Source organism: Danio rerio, chromosome 8 (genome assembly GCF_049306965.1).
Source record: "Danio rerio strain Tuebingen ecotype United States chromosome 8, GRCz12tu, whole genome shotgun sequence".
NCBI lineage: Eukaryota > Metazoa > Chordata > Actinopteri > Cypriniformes > Danionidae > Danio > Danio rerio.
This window is the reverse complement of record NC_133183.1, coordinates 14,350,517-14,370,000: the sequence shown is the minus strand read 5'-3', so window position 1 is coordinate 14,370,000 and position 19,484 is coordinate 14,350,517. Positions and strand designations below refer to the sequence as shown.

The following is a 19,484-nucleotide window of genomic DNA, read 5'->3' as shown; positions in this document are numbered from 1 at the left end:
GTCATCAACATTTGACAACGCTGATTTGACAAAGAAACGCTCGTCACTGTGTCTCCGGACAAATCAGACATGATACATTGATGCATTGTCCCTCCTCCATGCCCAGATTGGTTCAAACTCGCTATATCACAACCAATAAGCATAGGTTTCGCTTTTGTTTGTGGACCAAGGCTGTTTCTCAGAGAATGGACTTGCGTTCTTGTAGAGTGCGGTCTTGCCAGCTGTCCTCGGAAGAACGAACTCAGGAGACCGCGAGGGCAGAGAACGCGTCCTTTGAGAAATGGGATGCTGCGTTCTTCCTGATGGTCATGTGACCTTCACGCGTTTTAAATGGAAATTAATTAAACATTACAGCCTTCGTACAACGATTTATTGTTTCCCCCTCTTCAAAATATATACTTTGCATAAAAACATTATAAATATACTCTGCACATTATAAATAAAACAAATTTTAATACGAATTTCATCAAACAAACACAATTAATGTGTTTATTCCTTTATTAAGATGTTCATGTTAATGTTTACCTTCACCGTTTCATTTAGGGAAACTCCTGAGGTAAATAAGTGATATCTCTGAACTTTAATAATAAATCTAAATAAAATGCTGCGCTTCCCACCTCCAGTCGCAATGACTTCTGGGACTTCCAGAGCGAGTTCGGTGCTCAAGTCTGCATCGGTGCGTCCTCGATATCAAGAACACATCCGGGAAGTTTCACGCGTCCTCCGTACTTGCGGTCTTGAGCATTGGAACTGAACTTAGGCAGCTGATGATGACGTTTCACGAGAACACGAGGACGCAAGACCGCTGAAGAACGCATATTGAGAAACAAGCTTTTTGAACAACACGGAATGAGAGAAAGGCATACATTTATGCGCGGCTAAATAAAACGCAAAAAAAAAAGTTTTGCATGAAATTATTCTCATACTAAGTACTTTTGCATGCACAGCAGCACAGAAACATGACAAAACAGTGACACAGCAAAGACGAACTGCTGCTCTTGCGGTTTTCAAAAGACGCAAATGAAGATGCAGCTGTTTGTCTGCATTGCAGACAACCATATCCATATCCATAGACAACCATATCCATGCTGGCACATAAAACCTAAGGATGTTCCATATTGAATCTAGTTTCGTTATGTAACTATTTATAGTATAGTAAATATTTATATCTATTTTTTTACTGAGGATTTGCACCATGTTTATTTGGACTTTATTTGGACTTTGACACATTATTTATTATTTTCTTATTTTTATTTGTTCATTGTAAGTGGTGTTGTTTATAGTAACTAAAAATATATTATTTGGAAAAAGTCAAATTTGCTTCACTGTTCTATTATTTTGTAACATACCGTATACCGCGAAACCGTCAAACCGTGGTATTGTTTTAGACGATTATCATACCGTGAAAAATTCATACCGTTACAACCCTAATCCTACTTAATAATATTAATAATAATAATAATAATAATAATAATAATAATAATAATAATAATAATAATAATAATAATAATAATAATCATCATCATCATCATCATTAATATTATTAATATTTTTATTAAAGTATGATTTTTTAATTTATTAAATAATAAATATAACATTTCATTTTACGATAATTAGCCTCATTATTTATTTATTTATGATTTATATGATATCAGAATATGTGTTAGCTTTTGTAAGTGATATGTTTTAGAAAAGAATATGTAATGTTCAACTTCTCAATAATATTAGTAAAGCAAACAGGCCCTATGTGCCATTTACATATATTTCAGGTAATATGGAAAGCGAGTGCATGTTTTTACCAAATCTAACATTGGATTTTTTTTTAAATGCCTGTGCGTGTAAAACAGTATAATTTGCACAAGAAAATTATGTTTTTTTTTCTAAAGAAGTAGTTGCTCCACCCAGTTTAGAGCATCATTATGTGAGTTTTACATTATAACTAACATGGTTCAAGCGATGGATCTGCGACAGAGAAACTACGGGTTTTGGGATACACTCGTCACTACATACAGTAGTTCTTTTCCCAAATTCCTGCATTCTCTCATTGCGTGCAGGATTCAACGTGACTAAGTTCATTTTAATTCAGTAATTTGCTTTTTAAAAGCTTATTAATTAAACTAAAAAGTATCTTATGTTAATTCAATTAAATTCAGCTTTATTTGTATAGCGCTTTTACAATGTAGATTGTGTCAAAGCAGCTTCACATAAGTGATCATAGTAAATTGAAACAGTGTCAGTTCAATTTTCAGAGATTTAGTTCAGTTTAGTTTAGCTCAGTTCAGTGTGGTTTAATAACCACTACTGAGAGTCCAAACACTGAAGAGCGAATCCATCGATGCGCAGCTCTACAGATCCCAAACTAGTGGCGAGGAAAAAAAATACTTCACCAATTGGTAAAAGTGAAGAAAAAAACCTAGAGGGAAACAAGACTCAGTTGGGCACGACCATTTCCATTTCTCCGCTGGCCAAACGTCTTGTGCAGAGCTGCAGTCTCAGCGGTGGAGGCTGGAAGCTGAACCTTAGCGAAGACGCTGTCCTTCAAATATTTATATTTATAGTTACTCAAATATTATTACTTAATTTTTAAAAGTAAAGCATTACTCTACTTGTTACTTAGAAAAGTATTAATACATTTACATACCCCTTGTTACTTGTAATGTGTTACCTCCAACACTGCTTAAAACAGGGGTCTCAAAATCGCGGCCCGCGGGCCATTTGCGGCCCTCAGTGCAATATTTTGTGGCCCGCGCCGAGCACTGTACACTGACTGAATCAGCGGAGCGGGGAGAGAGAGCGATCCCCGCTCCGCTGATTCTATCCGTACACAGCGGTCACTGGCATTCCCCGCCCGCCGTGTAAACAAAGGGGCGGGGATGCCGGTGATGTCACCACGCACCCCGCCCCTTTGTTAGACGCTGTGACGGGCGGGAAGGAGGGAACTCGCGCCGGCCAGAACCAAGGTAAGCTGTGCCCGCCCCTGCCTGCCACTTAGCTACCTATCTGCAGCCTGCCACCTACCTAGCTACAGCCTGCATCTTATATATATTATAGGTAGATACAGACTGGTACAGACTGATGTGACTGGAGTGGGGTGGGGGTGTTTTATTTATACATATATACGCCTTTTTTTAGGTGAGGGCAGGCACGTGCACACATAGGGCTCAACCTGTGCAGTGCACATGCCATTTTTAGTCTTGGATAGAAAGTGCCCTTCCAAAATGATCAAAAGTGCCCCCGCGACGTGGCACACCTTCGGTCCCGCCCTTCAGTAGGCGCGCGACAACACAGCTCTTGAGTACGCGCACGACAACACAGCTGATCAGTACGCGCGCGACAACACAGCTGATCAGTACGCGTGCGACAACACAGCTGATCAGTACGCGCGCGACAACACAGCTGATCAGTACGCGCGCGACAACACAGCTGATCAGTACGCGCGCGACAACACAGCTGATCAGTACGCGCACGACAACACAGCTGATCAGTACGCGCGCGACAACACAGCTGATCAGTACGCGCGCGACAACACAGCTGATCAGTACGCGCGCGACAACACAGCTGATCAGTCCGCGCGCGATAACACCGCTCTTCAGTACGCGCGCGATAACACCGCTCTTCAGTACGCGCGCATCCACTCTGCAGTGGGTGAGGGAATGGAAGTTTTGAGTGAGTTCCCCCAAGCCATACTGAGGGTCTCAACTGCTTCCGCTCTAAAGCCAAATGTGGGTCAGATTTGTGAGAAGAAGCGCTGTCAAGTCTCTGGCAGCAAGGAGTAGGCAAAAGATGCCATGTTCAGAAGAACTGTTCATAATCTTCACTCAATGTTCTATTAATGTTCAGGACACTTCATGTTCAGAAGAAATAATTAAAACTGTTAATAATGACATTTGAGGACTTTTTTTGTGAAATCCCTTATGCGGCCCAGCCTCACCCAGACTGTGCCTCCTGCGGCCCCCAGGTAAATTGAGTTTGAGACCCCTGGCTTAAAACATTAGTAAACACTAGTAAACCCCTGGAAACACCCATAAAGCAACTTTTACACAGTTAAGATTTGTTTGCTTCAACACAAAGTGTCAAATCTAACCACTATAGATAGTTTTTGTGTCTGAGACACAAGTAGGCATTGTTATTTCAACAAGTGAATCTTGCGCTGCTTTGAAGCCTTTTCTTGTATGTTCCTTTGCTGTTGGCTTTTAGAGGACGTACTGTGTTAACAAGCACAAGTGTGCATTCATGGGACACCTCTCACACTGATGAAGGTAAACAAGCTCTGATGCAAACAAGTCCTTCACAAACTGCTCCCAGCCAGATACTGCACTGCTTTGATTCTTCTGACCTCTTAATTGTACTGACTTGGCATTTGGCTCGTTTCATCTCTACAAGACTCTGAGTTCTTCATGACATTCGCTTGCTTTCCTCTGGGGGTTTTTGAGTGGGGTTTTCCCTGCACGTAATTGTAGCCGCTGGCTTTCGAGGATGAGCTTGCTTTTATTCCATGGTAGTTCTTGCTGTCTGTTATTGAGGCAATGCTTCCAGTCAGCTTTGACAGGCTTTTTTCGCATCAGCGATGAATGAATTGAGTTAAATGCAACTTATAGGAGTACTATAAGAGGGTCATAGTATGTTTTATCTGTATGTAAGGAGAAAAAAAATGTTTAAAAATCACAACTGATATAATTAAAAATAATAATAATTGTTTTTGCTGGGGAGTGCAATAGTTTGTTTATAGAAAAATACAGAACAGTACTAAACTAAAAAATATTGCTATATTAAATAAAAAAATAATTATATATAAATTTTTTTAGTTGAATCAAATGAACATTTCTAGTCATCTCAACCTATAGTACATCAATCAAACTGACTAAAATAATCAAACTGACTAAAATATTAAGTAAAATTTTGTACAACTTAAACATTTGAGTTGAAACCTGATTAACTTAGGTTAAATTGTTTAAAGCAACAAAAAACATATTTGTTGTCTTGAATTTTCGGCATTACATTTGCACAGTGTAGCATGATAACCAAAAATCATGAAAAATTATCAAGTTTTTAATTATTATTTTTAATAAGTATAGGTCACAAAAATGTTGTTTCATTTACACACACACACACACACACACACACACACACACACACACACACACACACACACACACACACACACACACACACACACATATTATTTATATATATTATTATTATTATACATTATTATATATATATATATATATATATATATATATATATATATATATATATATATATATATATATATATATATATTTACACTATTTATAAATAAATATAAATTATAGTATTTTTAACTGTCACTAAGTATATGACACATTCCAGAACTGGGGGTACATTTTAAGCATTTTAGATTCATTTTCCTTAAACCGGAATGACACGTTCATTTTAAATAATGCAAGTACTTAAATGTGATAGTTGTGATAGTGTTGCTTAACATAATGTTAACATTTTTAAAACCACTAACAGGGTTGACTATAACATTTTACATTCCACCATTTTGTGCTTTAGTTTAAGATGCTAATCTCAAACTAGATACTACAAGGCATGTCTAAAACACGATTTTATGCATTTTCATTCTATTAAAGTTTTCATAAAGTAAATGAGAAATTCAGTGAAACAAACAGAGTTGACATACAATCAAGCCTGAAATTGTTCATACCCCTGGCAAATTCTGACTTAAAGTTGCTTTTTCAACCAGCTAGTTTTTTATTTATTTATTATTATTTTTTATATATATAATTTTGGACATGCCATGTGGTTTATTAAAGGTTGATAAAAGATGAGAAAAATATATTTACCTGTACATTGTGTTATTATTATGTGTACATTTGGAAGAAGTCTGTGCCCTTTCTGGTCAAAAATAAATAAATAAAATTGGCTGGTTTAATGAATCCAGGGGTATATGAATACTTTTGGGCTTTACTGTAACTGATCTGTTATTGGTGATTTCTAGTCCTTTTGTACAAATGAATGATGGGAGAATAATGACATTCTTCAATGAGTTTCCCACCAGAGGAAGTGACATCGTTTACATAAGGGTGATTGACTGTTATGCCTTTTTCTAACTGATCTGGTCTCAGAGTTGAACAGAATGTAGGGACGCAAAACCTATTCATTTTTAATACTGAAATGACAAATGATACACAAAATAGACTTTTTATGCGAATGCTTTATCAAACTTAATAGAGTAAACATACAAAAATGCTAATTAGACTTATTTATTTAACGATATTTCAAACAGAATGTATTTAGGAGGCAAAGTAGAAGTCCTTAAATGAATATTTTTAAAAACTCAATCTCCCTAAACACACATACAAACATAATTTTTTTAGCGATAAATTGATATGTGTTATTATTGTTGTTGTTATTATTATTATTATTTTTATTATTGTTATTTTGTTTAATAATAATAGGTTTGTCTAGGACATGCAGAATGTAGCCGCGTTTCTTGAGTCAACCAAACCACACATTAACTACTAAATTCTGAAATATGCATAATAAATAATAATGTCAGTATTATTTTTTAGCCTGAACTGTCCCTTTAACAGATCAACAGATGACCCACCTCATCATTTAAATTCCCAGTCAATTTAATACAATCTGATGCCTGATTGCACAGCAGATCTGATGGCTAGTTAATAAATGCATGCATCTCTCAGAAAGACACACACACACACACACACACACACACACACACACACACACACACACACACACACACACACACAGAGAGAGAGAGAGAGAAAGAGAGAGACACACTGAAGGGTGTTTGATGTCCTCAGCAAGCACAGCCCATCCTTGCCCCTGTGACCTTGCTACATTATAAATGCACTGAATTCGTAAGCTGAGAACATAGACTGGCCAAGGCTACAAGAGGCTTTTGGTAGCAGCACAGAAGCACCAGATGAGGGGCTTCTTAGTGTTCATTGGTATTTTCAATGGAGGCCACCTTTGACCCGCGAGATGTAAGTGCTACCAAGGGTGCTGCGATAAGACGCTTGTATTATTTATTTGTTTATTTATTAAAAGCTGGAAGTGCTGCCTTCACACAAACAGTTTTTAATAAATTCGGCGTAGTATTTGCATATCTATTTTTCCAGATTTTTCTCTGAACAGTCCTGCTGAAGTAATCACTACTAGTGTCTGTAGGAACAATGTGCTTTTCTGTCACCTTCATTGGCGTCACTGCCATTTAAATGGATCATTATTGTATACAATTTTGTTCTAGACAGTCAGATGATTAAATGATTGAGAAGTATTTGTAGGATATCATGTTTAATGGTGTCAGAATCCACTGGATAATGAATGGTATTATCACTGGTGGTAATAATAATGAAACTGACATGTTAAATGGAAAGTTCACCTAACGGGATATCGCATGCGCAGCTTTAAATGGCCAATGCTCATTCAAGAAGCTGTATGACTGACAATTAACTAAACTAACCAATCACACTTCAGGTTTTGCAGGGCCCACCAAAATTGACCTTTGTGCAAATAGTGTTCACTTATGAATATTTTAAAAGTTTTAACTATAATTGGTCTCCTAAAGGATGATTTAAGTCATAATCACATTCAGTGGTGGGTAAGTTATACCTCAAAAAAGTAATGAATTAGTAATCGCATCAATTAAACTGTGTATAAATTCCTTTTTGAATGGTTTTGTCTGAAAAGTAACTCTATTACTTAACTATTTAATTTAATTTAATGATCTAAAAATTAAATGTAATCACTTTTTTTTTTTTAGCTGAAAAGTAATTTAATTACAGTAAGTAATTACTGATTAGGTTACTAGCACTGCTCACAGGGATTAAACATTTTAAAAACATATATTTTTTGTAACTATCCAAATCGTGAGGATGAAACATTATTGTAGGTTGTTTTTAACTAAACAAAAGCCATAACACACTATTGTACAACACTGCTCTTCATCGACAGCCATGCAATGCTGCTGGTATACATCTGTTTATTGCAACATAAGCTTATTGTGAAAAGGTACCCCTGTATACATTTCTAGAGAGCGTGATTTATGTACCCAGTACTACTCATGGGTGCATTTTGTCTTTAAAACTGCTACGGTTTGACGCTGCTGACGCCTTTTGTTTCTTTTTGAGCTACTAGCTAACTTCTTACCTCCATGTGGACAACTTTTACGCTGTTGCCCAGTAGCTCGCCATGTACGTCGGTAGACGCAGAGAGGAGTTGAACGCGATGATAGGGTTCGAGTCTGGCGAAGACCGGTTTCAGAAAGAGGGTAAAGCAAAAATTAAAATAAACAAATAACAGGGTGAGAACATGGTAAGATCTGAAAATGTGGTAAAAATCAGGTAACGATGTCGGCACCAGTGGTGTAGTGGTTGGTGCGTAGACACATGCACTCTTGTGCTCACAGTGACCCGAGTTTGATTCCCTCTCGCGGTCCTATGCCGATTCTTCCCCTCTCTCTGCTTACCATGCTTTCTTGTCAATTCTCTCTACTGTCCTATCAAATAAAGGTGAAAACTCCTAAAAAAATAGTTATTAAAAAAAAATCAGGTGAGGGCTTTTCTTTTTACAACACTGTCGGTTGGGTTTAGAGAAGTGGGTTGGCAGGTTAATTGGTGCTTTTGAAAACACTATCAGTTGGTTTAAGGAAGGGGTGGGTGGTGATATCGTTGAGGTCAGTCAGTCGACAGCGGCCTCTGGTGGATTTACACAAGAAGGGCAGGCGCAAATGACACTCATGAGAGTACTTTGAGATCTGAAAAAGCATACTCAGCGGCCTCTGGTGGATTTGTGGAAAAACAAAAACTGCGAAGGAAACATACTTCCTGGGTTGTATTTCGCGATCTCCAGAAATGTACTGTATATAGGAGTACGTATCAACAATGAGCCTGGTTTGGTTTAAGGCATATGTTTGTACTTTTTTAGCATTTATAAGCTGTTTTGGAGAATCAAACACAAACACTTAATCATCCAACTCCTATGTCTGCATCTTGTAATCGTTTGGGTTTTTCACTCCATAATAGATTTGAAATGGCAAACAGCTCTAGCTAAACCTGACCCGTAGGAAAACCATTCAAATTCAGAAAAATAGTCAGACTTCCTGTCGGCAAAAAGGTTCAAATATCTCTTTTAGATTCCACTAAGTGCCTCGAGCAAAACTCTTGGATGTCTTTTAAATAGTTTATTAGTGATGGGTCGCTCTTAAATGATTCATTCTTTTTAAACAAATCTCAAATATGGCGTGTGAACAACCAGTCGTCTCAGGGAGTGATTCATTACTTTTGTGTTTATGTCATGAATCTTGTGTAAAAAGTCTATCTTGATGGATGCTTGTCACAGATGTTAAAATAACATCCTTCTTCTTATACCAGATGATTTTGCTGTTTTTTCCAGGAAGACTGTTAAAGAATGTGATATGCAGGTCTCCTGGAAATCAATCCTGTAAAATGCAACCGATCAGAGGAATACTACACTGAATATACTACAGTACAGTGTGCTGTATGCATCAGATGTTCAGTCAGTGGTAACATAGTCATGCATTAAATGCATTAAACGTTGTCATCAGCTCAAATAATAATTTTTTTTTTTGGGTCAAGTTGACAAGTTGATCTTATTTTTGAATTTTTTCCCCAGCACTGAGCTGTCAGGAACCATGGTGATCGGAGCAAACTCATGAACGAATCAGAACTCGAGAAACTGTAAAAAAAAAAAAACAACAACTTAACAATGTGTTTACACTTTATCGGGTGGTGAACTACTGTATATATTGTACCTTCATTGACAGTAATAACAATATACATTTTTTTAAGTTCAGAAGTAATGATTGAATAACCCCCGGGGTTATTCTGAAGAGTATTTCGATGTATCCCTATAAAGTGTTAACCATACTGGAACATCTGCGTAGCAACACCCCGGCAACCATACCAACATAACAACCTATCGAATGCATGTGCTAAAACTTTATCATTCACATAGCAACACTCTTTAATCTGCAAAGCCACATGGTAAACTGCTCAGACTTTTTAAATGTCCCCTGAAGTGCTTTGAAATGTGAATCTCAACTGAAACATGAAGACATGGTGGATCATATAATAGCCCCTCAAAAAAATGTGTTTTGTTTTATCACAGCTCTGCCAACAAAAGTGGTTGAGATCAAACACATCAAATAAAAAGCAAATGAGAAGCGTCTTGAAGGAAGCGGGACATGTCAGATACTAGAGTGTATTTCATTGGTCAAAGAGTTCATTAGTAAATAAAGTATGAAATGATGTCAAAAAAAAAAACATTAATCCATTTAGGCTGAAGTGACAACTTTGGATGTTTATATCTCCTAAATGCAAGCAAACTAGCTTATAGATTAGCTTAAAGACTAACATACTGATACTAACATCTAAAAAAATATTTTATTTTCACCTCCTCGAATTCCACAATAAGGTCCTGGAGTCTGCATTGCAAAGTGCTAGACAAATGATTCTGTTATTCCTGAATGATCATTCCTACCAATGAGCTTTTGAAGGGCAACTATTTTACACTTTTTACAAGCCTTTGGTGTCTCCAGAATACCAGGATATGTCCATAATTTACTATAATTTCAGCTCAAAATACCCATCAGATTATTTATTATAGCCTACAGAATATGCCCATTTTGATGTCTGAATGCATTGTAGCTGTTCTTATAGTCTGTGGCTTTAAATGCAAATGAGCTGCTACATTTCATGTATTTGTGGTGGAGTTTATTCAAGCCTTTCTGAAATGATGAGTCTCACACAAATGCTATTTACTGACACCATGATTATAGCATTTAAGAAATACGTAGCGATTTTGCTGTTTTTATTACAAACATACTCTATTTAAAAAAATAAAACGCTTTAAACATGGTGCCTGTCAATCAGTTTAGTGGGCGGGGGAAACTGCACTCCTACAAAATGTTGCGGTGGGCCCTCATAATCACTTGAATTTGGGTCCTATTTTAACGTCAGGAATTTTTTTTGGGTTTATATCACCCAAACAGACCTGTTGGGTTTCTTTCCCTCCAAAATGACTGTGTAAGCTTTTTGGACAGAACTGTGCATAGGTATAGTGTGTCCAAAGGAGGATTTTCATTTAAAGTGCCCTTTAAGTAAAGCCACTGCAATTAGATCCAATTCATGAACAAATGACTCAGGTTCATGAATAGAATCAACAAGTTCATTGAAACCAAATCACTCGTAAAGATTTATTGATTCGCTGATTTGATTTTCTTTCTATTAACTAACTGACTCATTCAAAGATCCAGTCACAACAGTTGTATGAGTTATGGCTTTACTAAATAAAGGTAATGTTTAGTAAATGTGAATATTACTCTAACTGAACGTGCATATAACAACGTTTAACATATTATTTGGCTAAATAAATTATCTGACAGCATAGACAAAAAGATTATTTCAGTGTATCAATATAAAGTGTGTTCCCAGGGATGGGTTGCAGCTGGAAGGGCATCCGCTGTGTAAAAACTTGCTGGATGAGTTGGCGAATCATTCCGCTGTGGCAACCCCAGATTAATAAAGGGACTAAGCCGACAAGAAAATGAATGAATGAATGAATGAGTATGAAGTGTTGGCGGTTCAGTGGCTCATTGGCTAGCACTGTCGCTTTACAGCAAGAAGGTTGCTGGTTCAAGCCCCAGATGGTTCAGTTGGCATTTCTGTGTGCAGTTTGCATGTTCTTCCCATGTTTGTGTGGGTTTCCTCGGGTTTTTGTGCTTTGTACTTTGTGCTCCGGTTTTTCGCCCACAATCCAAAAACATGCGGTATAGGTGAATTGAATAAGCTAAATTGTCTGTAGTGTATGAGTGTGAATGCGAGAATGTGGACGTTTCCCAGTACTGGGTTGCAGCTAGAAGGGCATCCGCTGCGTAAAACATATGCTGGATACGTTTACGGTTCATTTCGTTGTGGCGACCGCTGAATAAATAAAAGGGAATAAAAATAAAAGGATAAGCTAAAGGAAAATGAATGAACTAATGAAGTGCTTAACATTTTGTAGCATTAGCAACACCCCAGCAACCATGCCAACCAATAATTAATTAATTCATAACTAATTAATTATTTGTAGCCTACCGTTTCAACTATCTGACCTGCAGGGTCTTTGTTTTACCCATAACCAAATCATAAATAAATAAAGATAATTTACACACAAATTACCACCCGTCAATCTCTTGTTCCGCAGGACTCTGGCATGAATAGGCAGAGTGATCTGTGTCGTTATAATGGTGTCGACCGGTCAAAGGTGCACAACCGACAGAAACCAACCAACAGTATTTGAGATTTTCACTAAAATTACTAAATACAAGCGTGAAAGTGAAAGATTGGAAAGTTTACTGACGCTGTGACACGTTACCTGATAGATAAAAAAAATGAAGAGTTGTTAGATAGGGGTGATGAATGAAATATCACATTTATATATCACAAATATAATGAGATGGAATTCAGTGGTACATCCTTGATAAACTGTCTGACGTGCATTGCTCAATGGGGTTTTGTGCTCAAAGAACCCGCTGACTGCTGGAGCTCAGATGTGTGCATATGCTGCGGCGCATATCTGTCTGTGTGTGTGTGGTCATGCGTTTTCAGCGGTATAGGGTGGCATCGTCTATTGCATCGTCGATGGCATCGTCTATTGACCCAAAACTACTTGGGACTTTTTAAATGTCCTCTGAAGTGCTAAGTAGTATAATGCCTATGTAGCTCATAACTCAAAAAAACATGATTTATTTTTGCGTAAACATTTGGTAATTTTTGGGAGGTGAAAAAAAGTTCACACAGTTATTTTTCATCTCAACCCATATCCGATTTCTACTTTTTTTGATGATGTTTTTTGTCATTTTCCACACAGATTGTTTCTTCGTCATGCTCTGCAACTCCATGAATAACAGCAGAGTCTTATTTAACTTGTCTATGATGTCGGGAAGCTCATTACAGATCTGTGTTATGGGAAATGATGCTTTCCCACTGAGCCAGATGCAGATGGCAGCTGGATTTCTTCCTCCTGAAGTCTGAATGACCGGAATGAAGCCACCTCTTTACCCATGACCAGCAATCAACAGAGTAAGACTTTTGATTAGCAACTTGAATCTCATTTTTTTGCCACCCATTTAGCCGGGAAGGGTTTGAATAACTGGCATGTGAAATTACACTTTTTTTTTTTTCTTTTCATCAATGTGACGTTCAGAGGCGGGCAAATCTGAAATCGATGTTAACATAATAACAGACTGACTTGCAACACAATGGCAGCTCATTTAAACAATAATATTGCAGTCTTTGTGAAAGGCTATTCAAACAACACAGGCGAAATGAAGGGAAATTGTGTGTAGACGAGGCATCTGTCAAAAAGTAATGAGTACTGATTATTTTCACTGACATGACTTTGAAAACAAAGGGAAGTGTGCAGTTTTATGTGCTGCTCTTGTGATTTTTTTTTAGTGCCACAAACCAAAAAAAAAAAGGTATTAGACACACATTTTTTGGTTAAAATATACAAAATGTCTCAGATTTGAAGGGTTTTAGAAAAATGCAATTAATTCCAATGAAGGCAAAGCTGATTTTTCAGCATCATTATTTCAGTCCTAAGTAGACATCTTCTGATATTCAGTAATACAGGATATTGTGATAATGAATATGCATGGAATTGTTACCCTGGGCACTTTAAAATAATGGAATTATTTTATTATTTTAACTTTTTGAGTGCATTTTAAGAATATTCAGATTTTTATATTCATTTTGGTGTTCAACACAGCACCTAATGCTTAGAGACTTAATATAGGCCATTTATTTTCATGTTAATTTGGCATGTGACATGCTCAAAATATTGATTGCAATCAGAAGTTGAAAATCAGAGTTATTAGCCCCCCCTTTGAATTGTTTTCTTTTTTTAAGTTATTTCCCAAATAATGTTTAACAGAGCAAGAAAACTTTCACAGTTTGTCTGATAATATTTTTTTCTTCTGGAGAAAGCTTTATTTGTTTCATTTCAGTTAGAAAAGCAGTTTTTAATGTTTTAAAAACCATTTTAAGGTAAATATTTTTAGCCCCTTTAAGTTATTATTTTTTCCGATAGTCTACAGAACAGACCATCGTTACACAATAACTTGCCTAATTAACCTAACATGCCTATTTAACCTATTTAGCTAAGTTAAGCCCTTAAATGTTATTATTTAAAATCTTATCTTAAATTGGGGAAAAAAATAAACAGGGGGACTAATAATTCAGGGGAGCTAATAATTCTGACTTAAACTGTATATTAGTCTTTAGGGGATGTTAATTTCTTAATCGTTGTTAAATATCTCACTAAAAACATAATAATGACCTAATAAGGAAAGTAAAATACTTAATAAGGATAAAATTCAGTTTTTTTCTAAGGTTTTATTGATGCATATTAGTCAGAGAGTCACAGTATTAAATACAAAGAATCACAAGACATCAACTGTTCTAGTCTATCAGCAGAAAACAAAATTAGTTATCATTTTCTTCCTCTCTGAAACGAACAATACAATTATACACAAAGTTTATAAGGTACATCTTACTAGTTGGACTCGCTTTTAGCTTCAGAACTTTCTTAAACCTTCATGGCATACATTCAGCAAGATACTGGAAATATTTGTTGAGATTTTGCTCCATATTGACATGATAGCATCACGCAGCTGCTGCAGATTTGTCGGCTGCACATCCATGATGCGAATCTCCCGTTCCACCACATCCCAAAGGTGCTCTATTGGATTGAGATCTGGTGACTGAGGATGCTATTTAAGTACAGTGAACTCATTGTCATATGCTAGAAACCAGTCTGAGAGGATTCTTGCTTTATAACATGGTGCGTTATCCTACTAGAAGTAGTGTGGAAGTGTGTTGTTGACACGATGCTCAATTGGTACAGTACTAATGGGCCAAACGCAGTTGGAGTAGTTTTAAATTTTGTTCTTGCTCTTTCATGTAGTATAATGGTGTTAGGTAGTGGCTTTTATTATGAAACCTCTAATCCAAAAATGCATATGTCCATTATCAAATGAATGTGAATTACCTCCAGATGTCTGTAATTGAAGTTTATTTAAAACAATCAGAAATATACACCATTTCATTTAAGACCTGCGTTAACCTCCTGTCGGTGTAAGGATTAATTTGACAATAAAATAAGCTTCAAAATTAAAGCCACTATCCAGCCCCATAGAATAAACACTAGAAAATTGAAATCTACTCCAACTGACAGAAAAAAGTCATATACACCAAGGATAATGGCTTGAGGGAATAAATTATGGAGTAATTTTCATTTTTAGATGATCTTTTCTTTTAACTTTGGAACATCTGTGTTTTTCTGTGTCTTTTTAGTGTGATTTTATGGTGTTGGAATGAGAGGAATGTGTGTGACAGCTGTGTGCAAGGTCAGCGCTCTGTGCCGAACTCTGTCGCCTCTGATCACGTCTGCCACTGACTGGAGTGAAGGATAACTTAATGTAAATCATAACAAATTTTTGCAGTTTTTCACAGCTGGTAGAGAGAACATTCAGAGCGAAATAACCGCGAGATCTTGCTGAACAGAGATTGCATAGTCACAGATTTTCAGTGAGGAGGGTTGCGATAAAAGACCTCTATTTTTAGAGTAAATAGGGCCTTTACATACCTATGCACTATATACCATTATCAACCATGTCTCAGTGGCTCTGTGTAACACTGTGACTTAGGGCTGCATTATATATATATGCAATGTCTGAAATAGTCACGTCGCAGGATGTTAAGCAATTTCAAGTAAATTAAAACCATTTGTACACAAGGAATGATAAAAGTTTGCCACTTTAACAAAGATTAATTGTGTTTAATTAGTTATACAATGAAGATGTTTTTTTTTTTTTTTTTTTACATTTGACTATTGAATTTATGTACCCCAGTACTATTAGACTCCATCAAAAACCTTAATTTGCTTTATTGTATTCAGTTGTGCTTTAATTTATTTTATTTTGCAATGTATACAGTTGAAGTCAGAATTATTAGCCCTTCTGTATATTTTCCTCGCAATTTGTTTAACATTTCTAATAACTGATTTCTTTTATTTTTGCCATGTAGATAACCATCAAGAAGCTAGTATTCAGCTTAAAGTGACCTTTAAAGGCGTAACTGGGTTAATTAGGTCAACTAGACAAATTAGGGTAATTAGGCAAGTCATTGTATAGCAAAGGTTGGTTCTATAAGGGCTGTAACGTGAGGGTATGTGACAACAGAAGTGAGGATCTATGTTTAACTTTATTAAGAGAATAGTCAAGCAGGGCAATGGTCAAAACCGGAGCATACAGGTCATCCAAAGCATAGTCAGAAAAGCATGCGAATGGTAGTAACAGCCGGCAAAACAATTAACAAGTATTAGGAAAAACAGCAAAACTGGATTAGGAACCGAAGTTACAGGTAAACATACACCAAGACTCAGCAATATGTGTGTGTGTGAGAGGTGAATATATGGTCCATGAAATCAGTCTATGATTCATTTCCAGCTGTGTGTGTGTGCAATCAGGGAGAGAACTGGAACTGGTGTGTGTGTGGGGTGCATGATTGGATTTGAAGTCCAGTTCTAGTTCTCTAATGATCTGCAACTGCTGAATCACTGGCATTCTTTCAATGTTGATCTTAAAATGGTTTAAAAATAAATTAATCTGCTTTTACTCTAGCCGAAATAGAATAATTAAGACTTTCTCCTGAAGAAAGAATCTTATCGGAAATACTGTAAAAAAATCCTTGCTCTGTTAAACATCATTTGGAAAAATTTTAAAAAGAAAATAAAATCACATGAGGGCTTATCATTTGTATAATTTTGTACATTTTATTCACTCTAGTAAAAAATCATCCCAATCAATATTAAATTATGATTTCTTTTCAGATAGAGTCCTTTGTGAAATTATATTCATATCGATATAAATATATATATATTGCAGAAAAACAAAATATTGCAGTGTCAGTTTTTCCCAATATTATGCAGCCCTACTGCTGCTCATGCCTGTTTTACTGCTGAATTCGAGTCAGTTGCGAATCAAAGGCTTCACAGCGAGGCACTTTTTCCATCTGTCAGATTTGCATTGACAATGCAACTGTTTCATGGTTCATAAAGACTGCATAAAGAATGGACTTTTGAACCGCAGCACAGAAAAGAGAGGATTGATAAGCTCCAGAACTGTGCTGTCTGAAATCTATAGGACATAATGAGCCACTCTTATCTGGCAGTTTAAATTCACAGCCACATGAACCCAAATGATTGGCTAATGCTAGTTTTTCTTTGCAGCTTGGTGTCCTGTGAATGCATTTGTTTTAGTGCTCCCCATTAATAGTCAGCTTAATGACAGTTGGTTGGTTATTTTATTGGTTAGTTGCAGGAAGAAAATCTTCACAGGACTTAGCAAAGTTGTGTGGCTAATCCCCATGCTAATAATTACATCGGGAAGACAACCAAAATTGTAGATGAGCCCAAAAGAGCTGCCTGGAAACTGCAGGGAAACACCAGTCTGTCTTTTTGTCAGGATTGAAAATGGCTTATTTAAAGTATCAAGTCATAGGTTTGCTGTGGTATTCATGGTAATTGGTTAAAGTCACTATGAAATCAAATTTTACTCTTATTTTTGTCTATATAAAAGTTGCTCTTCATTATTTTGTAAAAATTTATTTTTGCTCATAAACTTTAAACGATTGCCATAACCTTACCTCCATTTCGAAATGACTCTTCTTCACTTCCTGGTCACATGGAAATTCTTCAGGGCAAAAATATCGGTGTGAATTTGTTCATTCATCAATCTACCTTCATTTTGTTAGCAAAGCTTGTCTTTCCAACATCCAATCAGTTTCTAAAAAATGAAATCATGCATTGCCTTATATTTTTTGGTGGCGACTTTAAACCAAAGCTTGGCCATACTGAAATCTTGTCCATTATAGCACCATTTATCAGAGTGTCACTGATGAAAATATTTCTACAAAAATATGAGAAATATAAAATATATTTTAATGTTATTGTTGGGAGTACTTTACTTGTTCATAAGACTGTGATTAAACTTTAATAATCCTGACATGACAGGTCATTAATGTGAATTACATTTTGATACAAGCTTACTGTATGACAATTGTCATTAAGTGTCATTTTGCTCAGTTATGACATTTTAAATGCAAATATGGCATTGTTTGTAATGAAACCTTGACACAAAACAAACAAAAAAAAAAAACAAAAACAATTAACTTAACATCACCAAGACAACAAAACTTTAATTTAACTGAGTAATCAGACTTTTAATGAGTTATTTTAATGGCAAATACAGTTTGTTTCACTAAAAAAGTGACACAATTATACTGGCCTCATGACGATCATGTTTATGACAGATGTATGATAAGTTATGTTGTTTTGATAATGTCAAGTTGTTGTGACAAAGATGAAGATGTAATTGTTTATGTCAAGCTGTCATAACAAACAATATCATCTTTGCATTTAAAATGACATAACATGACTCTTAACAGTTGCCATAAGCATGCATAAAATCTCATTCACATTTATGATATATGTAATGTCAAACAATTTTATAAACACCCCTTCATATAACACATTACCTTATTGTTTTAGTAAATATCTGATCCTTGTTTTTTTACTGACACATTTATTATACTTTTGCCAGTGTTGCAGTGGATTGTTTTATGTGTTTTAAGTGCTTACATTTTATTTGCAATGCAGCTATTATTTTGGTTTAATATTTGAAATGTAATACAGTCCTGATATAACATTAATCCTCAGCTCTGAAACTCAGATCATTTTTTACCTGTATATACTTTTATCTGAATGTATTATCTGTTATCTTGTTTTTACCCTATGTTCTGTCTCTGTGTTCCTTGGCAAGTCTTCTAATTTTGATTTAAATTTCTGTAAACAAAATTGACATTTTGTCCCATGTAAGGTGTTAACCATAATCCCTTTCTGACCAAACACCAACAACGTGTTAGCCATTCTCCCAACATATTGGTTTTGGTTAATCTGAAAAGTGTATTTCGGATTTGATCACTCAGTATTTTAGCCAGCAGTTAGCTCTCTGCAACTCTCAAATAATCATTCACTGAAGCTAAGCAGGGCTGAAAAAGGGCTACGGAAAAGCTTGGTTGCTGCCGGAAGTGGTGATAGTGAGGCCAGCACGGGGCACTCAACCTAATGCCCCAGTATAGTGAAGGGGACTTTATACTTCTCAGTAAACACCATCTTTTGAATGAGACATTAAACAGAGGTAGTTAAAAATCCCAGGATAAGGGTTCAACCCCGCCATCCTGGCCAAATTTGCCAACTGTCCTCTGATCATCAGGGCCTCCTAACCCCCATGTCATAATTGGCTTCAACACTCTGTCTCCTCTCCACCAATCAGTTGGTGTGTGGTGTACGGTCTGGTGCAATATGGCTGCTGTCGGGTCATCCATGTGGATGATGAGATTCCCCCC

The 19,484-nt window shown here is 36.3% G+C and overlaps 1 protein-coding gene across 15 annotated transcripts in view; it reads left to right on the top strand.

Annotated features, from left to right (window-relative positions):
* The window catches only part of fibcd1a (fibrinogen C domain containing 1a), a 398,615-nt gene that overhangs the window by 45,782 nt on the left and 333,349 nt on the right, over window positions 1–19,484 (top strand). For 5 of the 15 annotated variants that reach the window (XM_073910101.1, XM_073910104.1, XM_073910108.1 and 2 more), the window contains exon 2: window positions 12,886–13,097. The exons of 5 other annotated variants lie outside the window; for them this stretch is intronic. The gene's annotated coding sequence lies outside the window, so the exon portion shown is untranslated. Of the gene's footprint in view, window positions 1–6,882; window positions 6,996–12,815; window positions 13,098–19,484 lie in introns of those variants that run through there. 5 more of the 15 variants (XM_073910109.1, XM_073910106.1, XM_073910110.1 and 2 more) reach the window with 2 other exon arrangements.